The 16363-nt window shown below is 39.6% G+C and overlaps 1 protein-coding gene across 3 annotated transcripts in view; it reads right to left on the reverse strand.

Annotated features, from left to right (window-relative positions):
• The window catches only part of Cdkl5 (cyclin dependent kinase like 5), a 233979-nt gene that overhangs the window by 193774 nt on the left and 23842 nt on the right, over nucleotides 1-16363 (reverse strand). For 2 of the 3 annotated variants that reach the window (XM_045140408.1, XM_045140406.1), the window contains exon 2: nucleotides 2380-2416. The exons of the other annotated variant lie outside the window; for it this stretch is intronic. The gene's annotated coding sequence lies outside the window, so the exon portion shown is untranslated. The remainder of the gene's footprint in view (nucleotides 1-2379; nucleotides 2417-16363) is intronic. 3 annotated transcript variants of the gene reach the window in all.

The raw sequence follows: 16363 nt of genomic DNA on the forward strand, positions 1-16363 counted from the left end.
CTGAGATGACAGAGTTAATTCCAGGTCAGACTGGACCAGAATGAGACCCTACCTTGAAAAAAAAAAAAAACAAAAACAAAAACAAAAAAAAAAAAACAGAATGAGAGAAAATCTTTGCCAGTTATTCATCTGACAAAAGATTAACACTTAAAATATATAAATAACTCAAAAACTAACAATAGTTTAATTAAAATAAAAAATGGGCCAAGCATGGTGTCACACTATGAGGTTGAGGCAAACCTGGGACTACAGTGTGAGTTCTAGGTCAGCATGAGCTACAGTAAAGCCTTACCTTGAAAAAAATGGACTACGGAACTGAACAGTGTTCTCAAAAGAGGAAATACAAAGGGCAATAAATACTTAATGTGTTCAACATCCTTAGCCACCGGGAAATGCAAATTAAAGCTATTTTGAGATTCTATCTCACCACTGTCAGAATGTCCATCATCAGGAAAACACATTTGAAGCCAGGTGTGATGATATACACCTTTTATCCCAAGTCTCTGAAGGGTGAGATTGAAGAATTGCAATGAGTAAGAGACCAACCTGGGCTACAGAGTGAGTTCTGGGTCAGCCTGGGTTACAATAAGACCATGCTTCAAAAATAAATTGGATCAAAATACAACATATAAGCCAGGAATGATGGTACCCACCTTTGTTTAATGTAGCAAAGGGGAGGCTGAAGTAGGAGGACTTCCATAGGTTCAAGGCCAGCCTGGTGCTACAGAGTGAGTTCCAGGACAGCCTCGGCTAGAACGACACCATTCTTCAAAAATAAATACTATATACACACAAGCACAAGCACCAGGGGAAATATTGCCAAGAAAAGAGGAACTCATTCATTGCTGGCGGGAGTCCAAACTGGTATAGCCATTATGAAAGTGAATATGGAAGCTTGTATTAGTTAGATTCTTATTGCTGGGACAAAATAACCTGACAAAAATTAGGAGAAAGGAGCTGAAGAGATGACTTAGCAGTTAAGGTGCTTTCCTGTTCGATTCTCCAGGTCCTACGTAAGTCAGACACACAGTGACACAATTGCACATTGTCGCATGTGTCTGGAGTTCGTTTGCAGTGGCTGAAGGCCCTAGTATGTCTAGTCTGTCTGTCTGTCTCTCTCTCACTCTTGCTCTCTCAAATAAATACAAAAAGCTAAAAAAAATAGGAGAAAGGGTTTGCTTCAGTCTACAGTTGCCAGTTAGAGCCCACTATGGCAAAGTAGGCATGGCAGCAGGAGCTTGAAGCAGAGTTGGTCACATTCAGTTCACAATGAAGAAGCAGAAAGCAATGAATGCTGCTGCTCAGCTGGATCTCGCCTTTTTATACAGTCCAGGACCCCAACTGTAAAATGGCAATGCCCACAGTTATGGTAGGTCTTCCCACCTCAATTAATCTAATCAAGATAAACCCTCACAGAGGTGGTCAGAGGTTTGCTTAATCCAGAAAACTCACAGGTGATTTTAGGTCCTGTCAAGCTAACAATATAAACCATCATCACAAGGTTTCTAAAAAATGCATACAACTACTATTATTATATGAGCCAGCTATATCACTTCTAGGCATATACCCAAAGGACTCAACACTGCTACAGAGACATTTGCACATCCATGTTTATTACTGCTCTATTCACAATAGCCAGGAAATATAATCAGCATAGACACCCATGTAATGGATAAATGGATAATGAAAATGTGGTACATGTACACAATGGAATTCCTCTCAGCTACAAAAAAAAAAAAATGAAATTGTGAAGCCTGCAGGAATAAGTGAATGGAACTGAAAAATATTAAGTGAGGTAATACAGGATCCTAGGTTCAAATCTTTCTATTTGCGTGTTTATGTGGAAGGAAAAGTGTGTAGAAGCAAGAGGACTAGGAGAGGCCTATAAGAAGGAAAAAAAAATCGCTTCAAGGGAAAGGTATAAAGAAGTTCATAAATCATAAGTGATATGAAACTGAAGCGAAATACTGGGAGTGGCAAATATAAGAGGAATAGGGAGGATCAGAGAGAACAGGGAGTGGTCAACCAAAACTAAGTATCTGTAAAACAAAAAAGGTTTCAAATTGAGAAAAAAAAAAAAGAAAAAAGGTTTCTTTTAAAAAAGGAAATTATGCTTCCTGAAAAATACCAAATGTCTTTTTGGTCCCAATCTTTCCATCTCACTATAACAACATAAATTGTTCCTAATTTTGAGAAGCTGATTTTCTCAAGTTTAAATAATAAATTGGTGATGAGATCAGGGAGTTTGTGTCATAATGAGAAATTAATACACAGTTACCTCTTGCCAGATTTTCTAATGGTATAACTCACGCCTATAAAATGATTTAAATACTGAGTAATGAGCTAGGAATATAATTCAGTGTAAGGGTGCTTACTTACCCTAGCATGTGTGAGGCCGTAGGTTCAATTCCTAGCACTGCAAGAAAAAAAAAAAAGAGAGAGAAAGATTTAAGGATTATTATAGTATTAATCTCTATAATATTTTCATGTTCACGATTTCACTGAGTAGGTATCACAACCACTAGAAAAATCATACACTTGAGATAAAGGACTTAGAAAAAAGTTACCTGGTTAAAACCCCACATGTTAAAAATTTTTTTTTAATGGGCTGGAGAGATAGCTCAGTGGTTAAGGTGCTTGCCTGCAATACCTAAGGAACCTCGTTTGATTTCCCAGTACCCACAAAAAGCCACACGTACAAAGTGGCACATGTGTCTGGAGTTCGTTTACAACAGTTGGAGGCCCTGGAATGCCCATTCTTCCTGTCTGTCTTCTATCTCTCTCTGCTTGCAAAATTTATCTTGTTTATGTCAGTAAAAACCTGTAACTGGCTTCACACTGCCATGTTGATCAAATGTTCATGCTAGAGGCAATGTGTCTCTGAAGCCAAAGACATTCATTAAGTTATTTTCTTCAACCTTGGTTTTAGAGACAAAACAACTCTAAATCAATGACATCCTTTGTTGGAATTCAGAAGAAATAAACCCAAATGTAAACTCCAAAAAAATAAAACAAATAAATAAATAAATTTTGAAATAAAAGAAATCTGGGCACAGTAAAATTTCATAGGATTTTTGTTTGCCTGTGTGTGTGTGTGTGTGTGTGTGTGCACGCGCGTGCGCACGCCAGACATTTGTGCCTCCCCCCACCTTTTTTTTTTGCATGGGGCTTACATCATGGCTTGAGAATTTAACCTGGGTTGACAGGCATCGCAAGCAAGGAAATTTAACTGCTTTTTATATTTTTTATATTAACATTTTTATATTAACATTGAATGTTCACAAGAATCCCTTATGGTCCTTTATTACCAGAAAGCTCATGCTAGTAACAAAGAGACTAAAAGAGAAATTAACTTGCCCAAAGTGACAAAGCCAGGGTGTGACAGAACTTGAAATCAAAATCAAAACCAGGATGCTGGGTTACAAAATCCTCACACTTAGCCACTGAAAGATTGTATGTATGTCTGTATGTATATGTATGCATGTATGTGTGTATGTGTATGTATGTATGTATATATCCTTAAAAGATAAGTCATACAGTATATAACTAGTGCTTCTGGAACACTTCCCTATGGCAGGCTTGAAGAATATCTTTACATATATTATCATATTTATCCTCACATTTTTAAAAGAAAGCAGTCCCAAAGTCATTAGCTACTCTCTCCTTTGGTCACAGAGCTAGGAAATGTCAATCAATCCAAGGTCTTTTTCAACCTGCCCAAGCTGTACCTTTATTATACTATTTTATAAGCCAACAGCTATTGTAAGCCTCACTGGATGCCTCCTGAGTAGAAAAAATGAACTGAGGTTTTAAAAAAGGCAAGAAATAGGTCTACCTGTGGAAATAATTTATTTTAAGAAAGGAGTGAGAGCCGGGCTTGGTGGCGCATGCCTTTAATCCCAGCACTCGGGAGGCAGAGGTAGGAGGACCACTGTGAGTTCGAGGCCACCATGAGAATACATAGTGAAGTCCAAGTCAGCCTGGGCCAAAGTGAAACCCAACCTCAATAAACCAAAAAAAAAAAAAAAAAAAAAAAAAAAAAAGAGTGAATGTAGCAGGTTCAAGACTAGTTGTAGTGTTCAATATGCAGACACCTTACATCCAATCCTAGAATGGATTTGAACACTTACTAGAATGCCTTATTTTAATATCCAAGACAATCAACTACAAAAGCTAAATACAGTGAACTCTGACATAGAAATCACTTCATTAAAATTCATGTATTTTCTATACCATCTACCTAAAAAGTATTCCCCTCAAGTCTCTAAGAATAATTTTTCCTACTTTACTAGAAACCAAAATGAAAAACCTATTAGGAGCAGTCACTTTAAAGTATAATCAAGGCTAGAGAGATTGCTCAGTGGTTAAAGGTACTTGCTTGCAAAGCCTAACAGTCTAGTTTCAATGCCCCAGTACCAACAAAAAACCAGATGCACAAAGAGGCACATTCATATGGAGCTCATTTGCAATATCAAGAAGCCCTGGTGCACCCATTACCCCTCTCTTTCTCCCTTCCCCCTCCTCTTCCCTCCACCCTCTCTCTCCTTCTAAATAAATACATAATTGTTTTTTTTTAACTTTTTTTAAAATTTTATTTATTTATTTATTTATTTGAGAGCAACAGACACAGAGAGAAAGACAGACAGAGGTAGAGAGAGAGAGAATGGGCGCGCCAGGGCTTCCAGCCTCTGCAAACGAACTCCAGACGCGTGCGCCCCCTTGTGCATCTGGCTAACGTGGGACCTGGGGAACTGAGCCTCGAAACAGGGTCCTTAGGCTTCACAGGCAAGCGCTTAACCGCTAAGCCATCTCTCCAGCCCCATAATTGCTTTTTAAAAGTACAATCAATTGGTCATCTACCCTGGACCTACAAGCCCCTTGCAGTCATGTAGCCCAGGTTGGCATAAAACTCCTGATCCTCTTGATTCAGCCTCCTGAATACAGGTGTGGGCCACCAACACAGGCTCCAAACAGATAATATATAAAGAAATTCAGTGAAACAGTAGAGGTAAGATTTAGGAATGTTTTAACATAACATTTTTTTTTCTTGGTTTTTCAAGGTAGGATCTCACTCTAGCTTAGGTTGACCTGGAATTCACTATGTAGTCTCAAGGTGGTCTCGAACTCACAGTGATCCTATCTCTGCCTCCCAAGTACTGGGATTAAAGGCGTGCGCCACCACGCCCGGCTTAACATAACATTTAATAAAAAAAAATTTCTCATGCCACAAATATTCATGAAGCCCCTACAAATGTTAGAAATACAATAGTGAGCATTCTACATCCTTGCATATTCTACTTTCACCTTTGTCAGAAGCTGGGCAAATCACCCTTCAGGAACCTCATCTAGAAAATGGAGCTAATAGGGGCTTGGAAAGATGGCACTTGCCTGCAAAGCCTAAGGACCCAGGTTAGACTCCCCAGAACCCACATAAGCCAGATGCACATGGTGGCAACATGCATCTGGAGTTTGTATCCAGTGGTTAGAGGCCCTGGTGTGCCGATTCTCTCCCTCTCTGTCTCTCTGTTTCTCTCATAAATAAATTTCTTTTAAAAATGGAGCTAATAACTACTCTTATAGAGATGCAATGGATTAAATGTGACAAAGAAACCTTTAAAGTGTTCTTTGCTCAAATGAAATTACATAGTTGAAAGACTGAAATGGTTTCAGAATAGCATGCTAAAAAAGGGAAGATTGGCTAAAAATGTAAAAAGTTAAGTAAGCAGCTTTAAACATCCCTTTATCCCTTGAGTAATTTGGCCTAATACCCTTCATTTAGCAATAGTTCAGTAAATACATATGACAATGTTTTCTCTTTCTCAGATATAGATTTCCAGTTAATTTAATAACCTGTCAGATAAAAAGAATGAACAAAAAAATCTAATATTTACAATTGCTTATTATGTAGGCAGTACTGTACTGGACACTTCACCTGTTATTTTAATTAGTTCTCATAGCCACCTTGTATGAGCCACTTCTTTTGCTTTGTGAGACAGGGTTTTCCTATGTAGCCCTGCTGGCCTAGAACTCACTATGTTGCTCACATTGGCTTCGAATTTGCAGCAGTTCTCCTGCCACTGCCTTCTGAGTGCTGGAATTAGAAGGCATGTGTCATCACATCCAGTGTGGTGGTTTGAATGGAAAATGTCCCCAGTAGCCTCAACCTTAGTCCCCATATAGTGGAGTAGAGTCCTTTGGAGGCAGACCCTTGCTAGAGAAGTTCTATCATTAGGGACGTGCTTTGAGGCTTACTGGTGCAGGCCACGAGGTGTTGAGGGCTGGCTTGCTAAGCCTGCTTCCTCCTGGCCTTTGATTATGAAGATGTTAGCAGGTTTCCATGCTTTCTCCACCTTGAAAGAGCATCCCCTCTGTGGCAATTGCCTTACGATTGCTGGGACAAAATACTCAACCAGAAGCAGCTGATAGGAAGACAGGATTTACCTTGGCTTACGGTCTCAAGAGGAAACTTCATAATGACAGGGAAAAGCATGGCATGAGCAAGAGGCTGGACATTACTTCTGCCACAGCAGACAGAAAACAGCAGCAATAGAGAGAGCCAAATTCTGCCAAGGGGAAACTGGGCTATACCACCCAAATCCTGTCCTCAGGAACACATCACCTCCTCCAGTAAAGCTACACATACCAAATTGCCACCAACTGTGGACCAAGTACTCAAAACACATGAGTTTATGGGGAACATCTGATTCAAACCACTACACACACAAAACTATAAACCTAAAATAAATTCTTTCCTCTTATAAGCTGCTTCTGGTCAGCTGGCAGTCCCAGCAATAAGACACTGCTACACACTTGCTTTAGCATGTGTAAGGCCCCAGTAACTCCCCAAACAAAAATAAAGATTTTGATCTTCCAAGAATCAGTTCATAATATATCTCAACTGGAACAAAAATATGAGCAATACAGCTTAAGCATTTACTTGTTTTGTATTAAAAGAATTCATGAACTGTGAAAAGGGGCATTAAAGGGGGATGGGAGTCTTTATTCACATAAAAAGGTAATACAGAAAGAGAAATATAAGTGACTAACTAATGAATTAAATAAATGTTCAATCTCACTAGTAATTGTGAAAATCAACTCACTGGCCAACAGAACTTTGATTTATTTATTTTTATTTGAGAGACAGAGAGAAAGAGGCAGAGAGACAGGGGTAGGAAAGAACGGGTGTGCCAAGTCCTCTAGCCACTGCAAATGAACTCCAGACATATGCACCTCCACGTGCATCTGGCTTATGTGGGTACTGGGGAACTGAACCAAAGTCCTTAGGCTTTGCAGGCAAGTGCCTTAACCACTGAGCAATCTCTTGAGCCCACAATACAATTCTTTAACAGATAAACTTTCCTTCAGGTAACTACTCATCAGCATTTCCTTGTCACCCCTTATAGGTGTAGCACATTCCCATGAGAATCATCAACCATCCATTCTACCATCTCCTGTAGTGATTCTCAAGAAAAATCCAAGATTTAGGCTTTAAGAAGACAATCAAAAGTGTACACACAAATTTAATATTTTCCATTATTTCCACCACAGAGAAAATGGGAAAATCACATGAGATATTGGGCCATAAGTTCTACTTTAAAATGGCTGACCAGCCAGGCCAAATGGGTCAACAGGTGCAAGAGTGGCATGTCTGTTATGAGAGAAACCAACCACTCACTAATTGGCTTGGAGGCCCACTCCATGGGAGGGAATACATCCCTGATATTGAAAACCTATGACAGGTGAAGTCATGAGCCCTAGAGGTATAATGTCTACTGGTGTCTGGCTAAATGCATGTATTATGTTCACCAAACTGCCTAGTAAGCACTCCTCTTAATGTTCATATCCATATATTAATGATACTCCTACTTTTGGTTACAGAATCTTTTCTTTTCAGATGGTGGAGGCAGAAGTAGTAGGAATTAGAAACCATCCTGGGCTATAGAGAAAGTTTCAGGTCAGCTTGAGCTTGAGTGAGACCCTGCTTAAAAAAAAAAAAAAAAAAAAAAAGAGGAGGGCTGGAGAGATCGCTTAGCAATTAAGGCATTTGCCAGCAAAGCCTAAAGACCCATGTTCAATTTCTCTCTAGACCCACATAAGCCAGACATACAAAAGGTGCGGCAAGTGCAAGGTTGCACATGCTTTCTAGGTGGCGCAAGTGCCTGGAGTTCGATTTCAGTGGCTGAGGCCCTGGTGCACCAATTCTGCCTGTCTGTCTGTCTGTCTGTCTCTGTCTCTCTCTATTTTTTTTTTTTGAAGTAGGGTCTCACTCTAGCCCAGGCTGACCTGTAACTCACTCTGTATTCTCATGGTGGCCTCAAACTCATGCAATCCTCCTACCTCTGCCTCCCAAGTACTAGGATTAAAGGCGTGTGGCACCACACTCGGCTAAAAAAATTTTTAAAAAAACTTTTATAAAAAGTAGGGGCTAGAGGGATGGCTTAGTGGTTAAGGCATTTGCCTGCAAAGCCAAAGGACTCAGGTTTGATTCCCCAGGACCCATGTTAACCAGATGCACAAGGTGGCACATGCATCTGGAGTTCATTTGCAGTGGCTAGAGGCCCTGGCATGCCCATTCTCCCCCCGTCAAGTAATAAATAAATAAAAAATATTTTTATAAATGTAGGGGCTAGAGAGATGACTTAGAGGTTAAGATGCTTGCCTGCAAAGCCTAAGGACCCGTGTTTGACTATCCAGATCCTATGTAAGCCAGAGACGCACAAGGTGACACAAGTGTTCAAGGCTGCACATGCACACAAGGTGGTACACATGTCTGGAGTTTGACTGCAATGACTGGAGGCCCTGGCATGCCAATTTTCTCTGTCTCCTACTCTCTCTCATAAAAACACTGTAAAACATAAAAATAAATATTTTTAAAAAGAGAAGAAAATATCAACACTGAAACAAAATTTTATATAAAACTATGTGTGGGAGTATAGTGCTTAAAATTGGAAGGATTGAGGAAAGGAGGCAGATTATCTAACAAGGAAAGCATGATGAGCCATATAAGGGAATTTAGTCTTTCTCCCATTAGCAAAGGAGCAGTAGTACACTTTCATGCAGGTCAAATCATAACTTTTTTGTTTTGTTTTGTTTTGTTTTTTGAGGTAGGGTCACACTCTAGCTGAAGCTGACTTGAAATTTACCATGTAGTCTCAGGTGGCCTCAAACTCATGGTGGCCTTCCTACCTCTGCCTTCTAAGTGCTGGGATCTTTTTTATTTTACTTTTATTTATTTATTTGAGAGAGAAAAAACTGGGATAGAAGGAGAGAGAGAATGGGCGTGCCAGAGCCTCTAGTCATTACAAACTCCAGATGCATGCACCACCTTGTGCATCTGGCTTACATGCATCCTGGGGAATTGAACCGGGTCCTTTGGCTTTGCAGGCAAGTGCCTTAACCGTTAAGCCATCTCTCCAGCCCCAAGTGCTAGGATTTAAGGAATGTGCCACCATGCCATTTTAGATGAGTGTAAAGACTCCAGTATTTATCTTGGAAGTCTGGGGCAAATGTCAGAACCATTAACAAGTAAGTTTTCTTTTTTACTTTTTTTTTTTTTAAGGAACAGTAGCTTTTGGGGGACACTTTCATACATGTATACATTTTGATATCATTCCTCCCAATTACCCTCTTTCTTCCCCCTCTCCCTCCCATCAAAACTCTTCTTTTTCCCATTCAGTCTCCATCCTTCTTTCAAGCCTTGGTGGTTTTTGGTTGGTTGTTTTTGTTTTTGTTTTTGTTTTTACTAACCCATTGAGTTAAATTAGGGTCACTTGCATGATCATGGATGGAAGGTTATTTACTGGAAAATGGGCACCCCCCCAGTAGCTATATCACTGAAGAATATGACTCCCCCTCTCCCAGCAATCATCACTTGCCACTAACTACCCTTGGGAAGTGTAGTGTCTTTTATGGAGACTTGACGATGTTTGTTTGTTTGGGGGGATTTGTTTGTTGTTGTTGTTGTTTGTTTTTTTGAGGTAGGGTCTCACTCTACTACCTCAGGCTGACCTAGAATTCACTATGTAGTCTCAGGGTGACCTTAAACTCATGGCCACAATCCTCCTACCACTGCCTCCCAACTGCTGGGATTAAAGGTGTGCATGTTAATTTTTAAATAAAGGAGTAAATCTAAGCAGACAATGATGTACTTCACATTAGACATGTTAAGTGTAAGTTACCTGTAGGATATACAGATGTACCTTTCTAACTTACAGGGAAAAGCTGGAGAATATTTTAAAAATTTATAAAAACATCTGCCTATAAATACATTTGAAATCTTGTATATAAATCATGAAGTACTTAATACTGAGGATAACCTATAATAACTCTGGGAAGAAAAAAATTCTAGGTAATAGCAATCAATGTATAGCAACTTAGGGGATCAAAGGAAAGGAGGAAGAGAAAGAAATATAAGAGGAGAACATGGAGAACACACATGTCAAGGGAATATACTGTCTCATGCATACAGTGATAAAGCACCAAGTGCAAGAGAAATGCCAAGTAAATTAGAATTAAATGAGTTTACTAGATGAAGCATACAGGAACTCACAAATGATCTCAGCAAAAACAATATATGCGGTGATGGGGAGTGGGAAGTCCAAAAGCAACAGCTCAAGTTTGAGAACAGACAGACAGACTACATATTGATCACTCTTAGTAGCTTAGAGGAGGATAAGAAGGTTAGGTAGTCAGGAAAGAACTGGACAATAATGTTCAGGGAAGGTTTTCTAGGATTAGAAATGAGATAATGGGCACAGAAAATGAAAGGAGTCAAAAGTGAAACTACAGATACAATAAGGTTACTCAACTGCGGCCCTGCTGACATTTGGGGCCAGGCAACTGTATTACAGGCAGAGATCCTGTGCATCCTAGGATGCTTGCAAGCATCCCTGGCCTCCACCCACAAGAGGTTCTGAGGACAAAAGTTGCAACTTCCCATTGAGAACTCCTAAGAACAGGATAGGCACAAAGAGAAGAGGTAGCCAATAGAAAAAGACTGTCAGACCAACTGCAGTGAAACCAAGGGTCCTTGCCAAGGGCCTGGCCTCAAATAGCAGTCAATCATCAAGCAGCCTCACATCTTCTGGAACAAGGAGAGAGTAGGTCTGATAAATTTATAGATATTTCCATAAGACAAAGAAAATCAGACAGAAGTACTGGCTTCTCAAAGGAGTTCAGTCAAGGTCATATACCAAATGTGAGTGGTGATGACTTCATACACATATGAAACCAGTGACTATGCTTTGTAAGAAACAATCCACCAGGGTTTCAATGTCCCCTCCAAAATTTATGTTAAAATGTAATTGACATTTTAAAAAGTACAATCTTCAAGAACTGATTAGGTCCTGAGAGTTGTCATGAATAAATGGATTAATATAATTATTGACAGAGTGAGTTATAAAAAAGGATGGCTTTGGCCTGATTTCTTCTCCTGATCTTGTAGGAGCTTACTTAACCTTCTGTTATGGGCGAACACAGCATTAAGAACCTCACCAGATGGTGGCACCATGCCCTCAGCTTTTCAGCCTGCAGACACAGGAGTCAAATAAACATTTATTCTCTGCCTCCCTCCTTCCCTCCCTCTCTCTCTCTTTCTCTCTCTCTCTCTCTTTTGGTGTTTTTAAGGTAGGGTCATGCTCTGGCCCATGCTGACTTGGAATTCACTATGTAGCTTCAGGCTGGCCTTGAAATGGAAATCCTCCTACCTCTCCTTCTGAGTGTTGGGATTAAAGGTGCGCACCTCCAAGCATGGCTAAATGTTTAGTCTTTATTGTTCACCCACTCTGTCCATTACAGCAGCAGAAAATGGACACCAATGCAAGTGGGAAACCACTATATTTCCTTCTCTTGTTTCCCTTCTGAGAATGTTAATATACACCTTCCCAAAGAAATTACCTCCTGTAATTAATTAGTTTTTTAAAAAGCTGAGCTGGAAAGATCGCTTAGTAGTTAAAGGGATTGCCTGCAAAGCCTAAGGAACCAGATTCAATTCCTCAGTATCCACGTAAATCCAGATGTCCATGATGGCACATGCTCCTGTAGTTCATTGGCAGAGGGTAGAGGCCCTGGCGCACCCATATTCTCTGTCTAATAAATAAAAATAAAATATTTTTAAAAGCTTACAAATCAACATGAATTTCAAATACACAGTGGGAATAAAACAGACTTGTGAGTGTTTCCTGGAAAACTAACTCATTTATTTAAATAACAATTCCTATTGAAGACTATAAACACTGTTCCACACAACACCTAAATGAACACTTGGTAAATAATCCTTTCAAGATAGAGAATGTCTGTCTGTGCTTGTAATTTCTTGGTTCTTAGCCGGTTGAGGGCCAATAGTGAGGAACAAAACTACAATAGAAAGGAGTGGTGCAAAGCCAAGAAGTATATTGCATGAAATTCTTCACAGGGCAAACACCTGCTCACTTCTGTCCTCTACACCAAAAACTACAAACTCAAATGATTATAAAGCCAGGAAACTGGAGAAGTTGCCTAAAGTCTACGAATGGGAAAAAAAGCAGACAGTTAAACAGCAACATAAAGTCAAGGAATACAAGGAGCTGACATTGGGTGGGAAAAACAAATGCTACACATGCAAGGCCAAGACTGTGCCATGAGAGTGGCCAAAGCACAAGAGAAAGCCCATATCTTTGCTCTACATAGATATAGGAGGCAGGACAGAAAGATAGGGAAAATTATGAGGGTATGAGAAAGAAAAGAGCCCTTCAATCCCTGAGAGCTGATGTAAGTCCCTCACCAGCTAAAAGTCAAGAATCTCATCACAAGTTGGCCAAACTGTTGCAAGGTGACCTGCAAAAAGCTATCCTCAGTTCTCTAATAAATACCTCAGACAAGAGTATTAAAACAGCTAAGGGCCCAGCAAGGCTCAGGGGAACATTGGGGAAGAAGGGGCTGAAAGACTGTAAGAGCCTCAGGGTGCATGGGGAAAGCCTGAGGCACTGTGTCTCCCCCTCCCACATACACAAAGAAAATGACTGAGGCCTTTAGCAACCCATAATGAGTACCAAAAATCCCACTGATGAAGACTCTCAGTACAATGGGAATATAATTACAACCATTTTATTTTTTAAAATCAACATATTTACAACCAGGGATGGAGAGATGGTCCAGTGGTTAAGGCACTTGCCTTCAAAGCCTAACAACTTGGGTTCAATTCCCCAGTACCCACATGAAGCCAGATGCACTGAGTGGCACATGGGTCCAGAGTTAGTTTACAATGACAGGAGGCCTTGCAGGGCCCATACACACACAGACACACACATACACACTCTCTCTCTCTCTCTCAATCTCTCTTTCCCCCTCTCCCTCTCCTTGCAAATAAATAAATAAATAAATATTTTTTTAAAAAACAGCTAATGACCCATATTTATGGTCAAAACCTATGTCTTGGGCTGAAGAGATATCTTAGCAGTTATGATATTTACCTAAGAGGCCTAAGGACCCATGTTTGATTCCTCAGCACCCACATAGGCCAGATGCACAAGGTGGCACAAATGCCTTGACTTCATTTGTAGCAGCTGAAGGCCCTAGTGTGTCCATTCCACCCCCTCGAATAAATAAATAAATAAATAAATAAATAAATAAATAAATAAATAAAATTAAAATTAAAAAGAGAATACAAGGGACTGAGTAGGCCAGAGCTCCCTATAAGTTCCCCACCTCTCAGTTCCTTGGCTCCAGTACCCCTGATGCTGGCTTGGGGCAGCCTGGACCCTGTGTGAATGCTGCAGAAGGAAGCCTTTTGCTCCAGCTTCCTGACTGACCAACCCCTGCATCTCCAACTCTCTATTCCCCTGAGCCAAAAGGTGCATGGGCCACTGGGGGAGCTGGTTCCTCAACCCCTGTCTCCCCAATCCCCACTTCCCCTGTGCTGAAGAATGTGTGCAAGTGGAGTGAGTAGGCTTCAGCTCCCAGTTCCCCAAATACCCTGATATACTTGCAACCCCCACAATGTGAGCACCTGTGGTTATAACCACATCCTACTCCACTCTGTTTCAAAAAGTTTAAACAGAACACTCACTGAAGATTCTTCAAGGACAAATACTTGCTTCCTCCTTAATGAAATAAAACTTTTACCCTGATGGGTAGACCACAATTAAAAAAAAAAAAAGAAAGAAAGAAACAAAGAATATCAAAAAACTGAGAGATCTTCGCCAAGGATGCCTAGTCCCACAATGGAGCCTCAAATGAAAACAGAAAAACAACAAATATTGAATCCTAAAATGAAAACACAACAAGCTATGTGACCATGGTCAGGGGAATTGCTGAACTGGAAGCAAATCATCAAATAACCAAAAATTGCATAAGTGAAATTGAGCAGAATCGTCTCTTAGAGCACACAGCTTTTGTCACTAGGTTAACTTAATTGGAGAGACCTCAAAAGAGAGATAAATGAATTGAAGGTGAGTCAACAAATAGAGGATCTCAATAACCACCTGATTAAGCTCAACAAGACATGATCAAATACAAGAATGAATTCCCAGAAGCATCAAGAAAAATCAAACCTCAATCTGAAATCTTACTTCACAAAAGGAATGAACACAGTACAAAATATAAATAAATAAAACAAAAAATCAAGCAGAGCTATTAAAAACCTCTCTAGAATTCCTCACTAACAGAGTCACTCATGTGGAAGACAGAACCTCTGAGCTGGAAGACAAGACAGAAGAAATTGATGGGGAGTACAAAAACTTTGCTAAGTTCAAAAAACCATGTGAACACAATATAAGGGAAGAGTGAGATACCCTAAAATGACCAAACATCCAGAGCATGGGTATACAGGAAGAGGAAGCAATCCAGGCCAGAGGCATAGAGAATATATTCAACAAAATTATTGAAGAAACTTTTCCCAATCTCACAAAAGAGAGGCCCATCCAGATACAAGAAACCCACAGAACACCAAACAGACAGGACCAAAAAAGAAACTCTACAAGGCATATCATAGCCAAAACTTATAACAATGACAACAAAGGGAGAGTAATAAAATCAGCAAGAAGAAACAACTTACTACAAACAAAGGTAATCCCATCAGAATTACCTTAGATTTCTCAATGGAAACTCTGAAAGCCAGAAGGGCCTGGAATGGAACACTTGACAGTCTAAAAACCTATGGCTTCCAACCCTAACTACTGTACCCAGAAAAAGTATCCCTCATAATAGATGGTGAAAGAAAAATTTCCATGAAAAAGTCAGCTCTATGATTTTATGAACAAAGGCAAACCTACAGAGAATACTTCAGGGACTACTCCACAAAGAAGAATCAACCAACTAACCTCAAGAGCCTACATGAAAAAGATTACAATAACCAAAACTAGAGCAGGCTCAAAAAAGTACAAAGCCCAAGCAAGCACCAAATTCCATATAGGATCATATCATGGCAGGGATTAAATTAAACCACATAGTTATAGCCTTAAATATTACTGATCTTAATTCAACTATCAAAAAATACAAGATAAAAGGGTATATCAGAAAAAAAATGACCCTTCTATCTACTGTCTTCAAGAAACCCATCTCACCACTAAATATAGATACATACTCAGGGTGAAAGAATGGAAAATGATATTCCAAGCAAATGGAACTAAGAAACAAGTGGGTGTTGCTACATTAATATCTGATAAAATAGACTTCAAACCAAAAGCAATCAAAAAGGACAAAGAAGGCCACTTCTAATTTATCAATGGAATGATCCAGCATGAGGACATCACAACCATAAATCTATATGCACCAAACACAAGTGCACAACAGTTTATAAAATAAAACCTACTTGAGAACAAAATAAAGCACCAACATCATCATAGTTGGGGACTTCAATAGACAGATTACCCAAACAGAAAATCAAAAGGGAAACAATAAACAACAATCAACACCACCATAGATCAACTAGACCTAATGGACACTTACAGAATATTCCACCCCAATTCTGCAAAATATACATTCTCCTCCGAAGCCCATGGAACCTTCTCCAAAATATATCATATATTAGGCCATAAAGTATGCCTCCATAAATTCAGAAAGATTGACGTAACTTCCTATATCATATCAGATTGTAATACTTTAAAAGTAGAAATTAAAGCCAAGTATGGTAGTGCATGCCTTTAATCCCAGCACTCAGGAGGCAGAGGTAGGAGGACTGCTATGAGTTTGAGGCCACCCTAAGACTACATAGTTAATTCCGGGTCAGCTGGGACCAAAGTGAGACTCTACCTCAAAAAAAAAAACAAAAAGAAAAAAAAAAGTAGAAATTAACAAAAAGAGACACATCAGGAATTCCACCAGTTCCTGAAGAATGAACTTTTTAACAATGAATGGTGTGTAGAAGAAATGAAAAAAGAAATTGTAA

The sequence above is a fragment of the Jaculus jaculus genome, chromosome X, assembly GCF_020740685.1.
Source record: "Jaculus jaculus isolate mJacJac1 chromosome X, mJacJac1.mat.Y.cur, whole genome shotgun sequence".
NCBI classification, from domain to species: Eukaryota; Metazoa; Chordata; class Mammalia; order Rodentia; family Dipodidae; genus Jaculus; species Jaculus jaculus.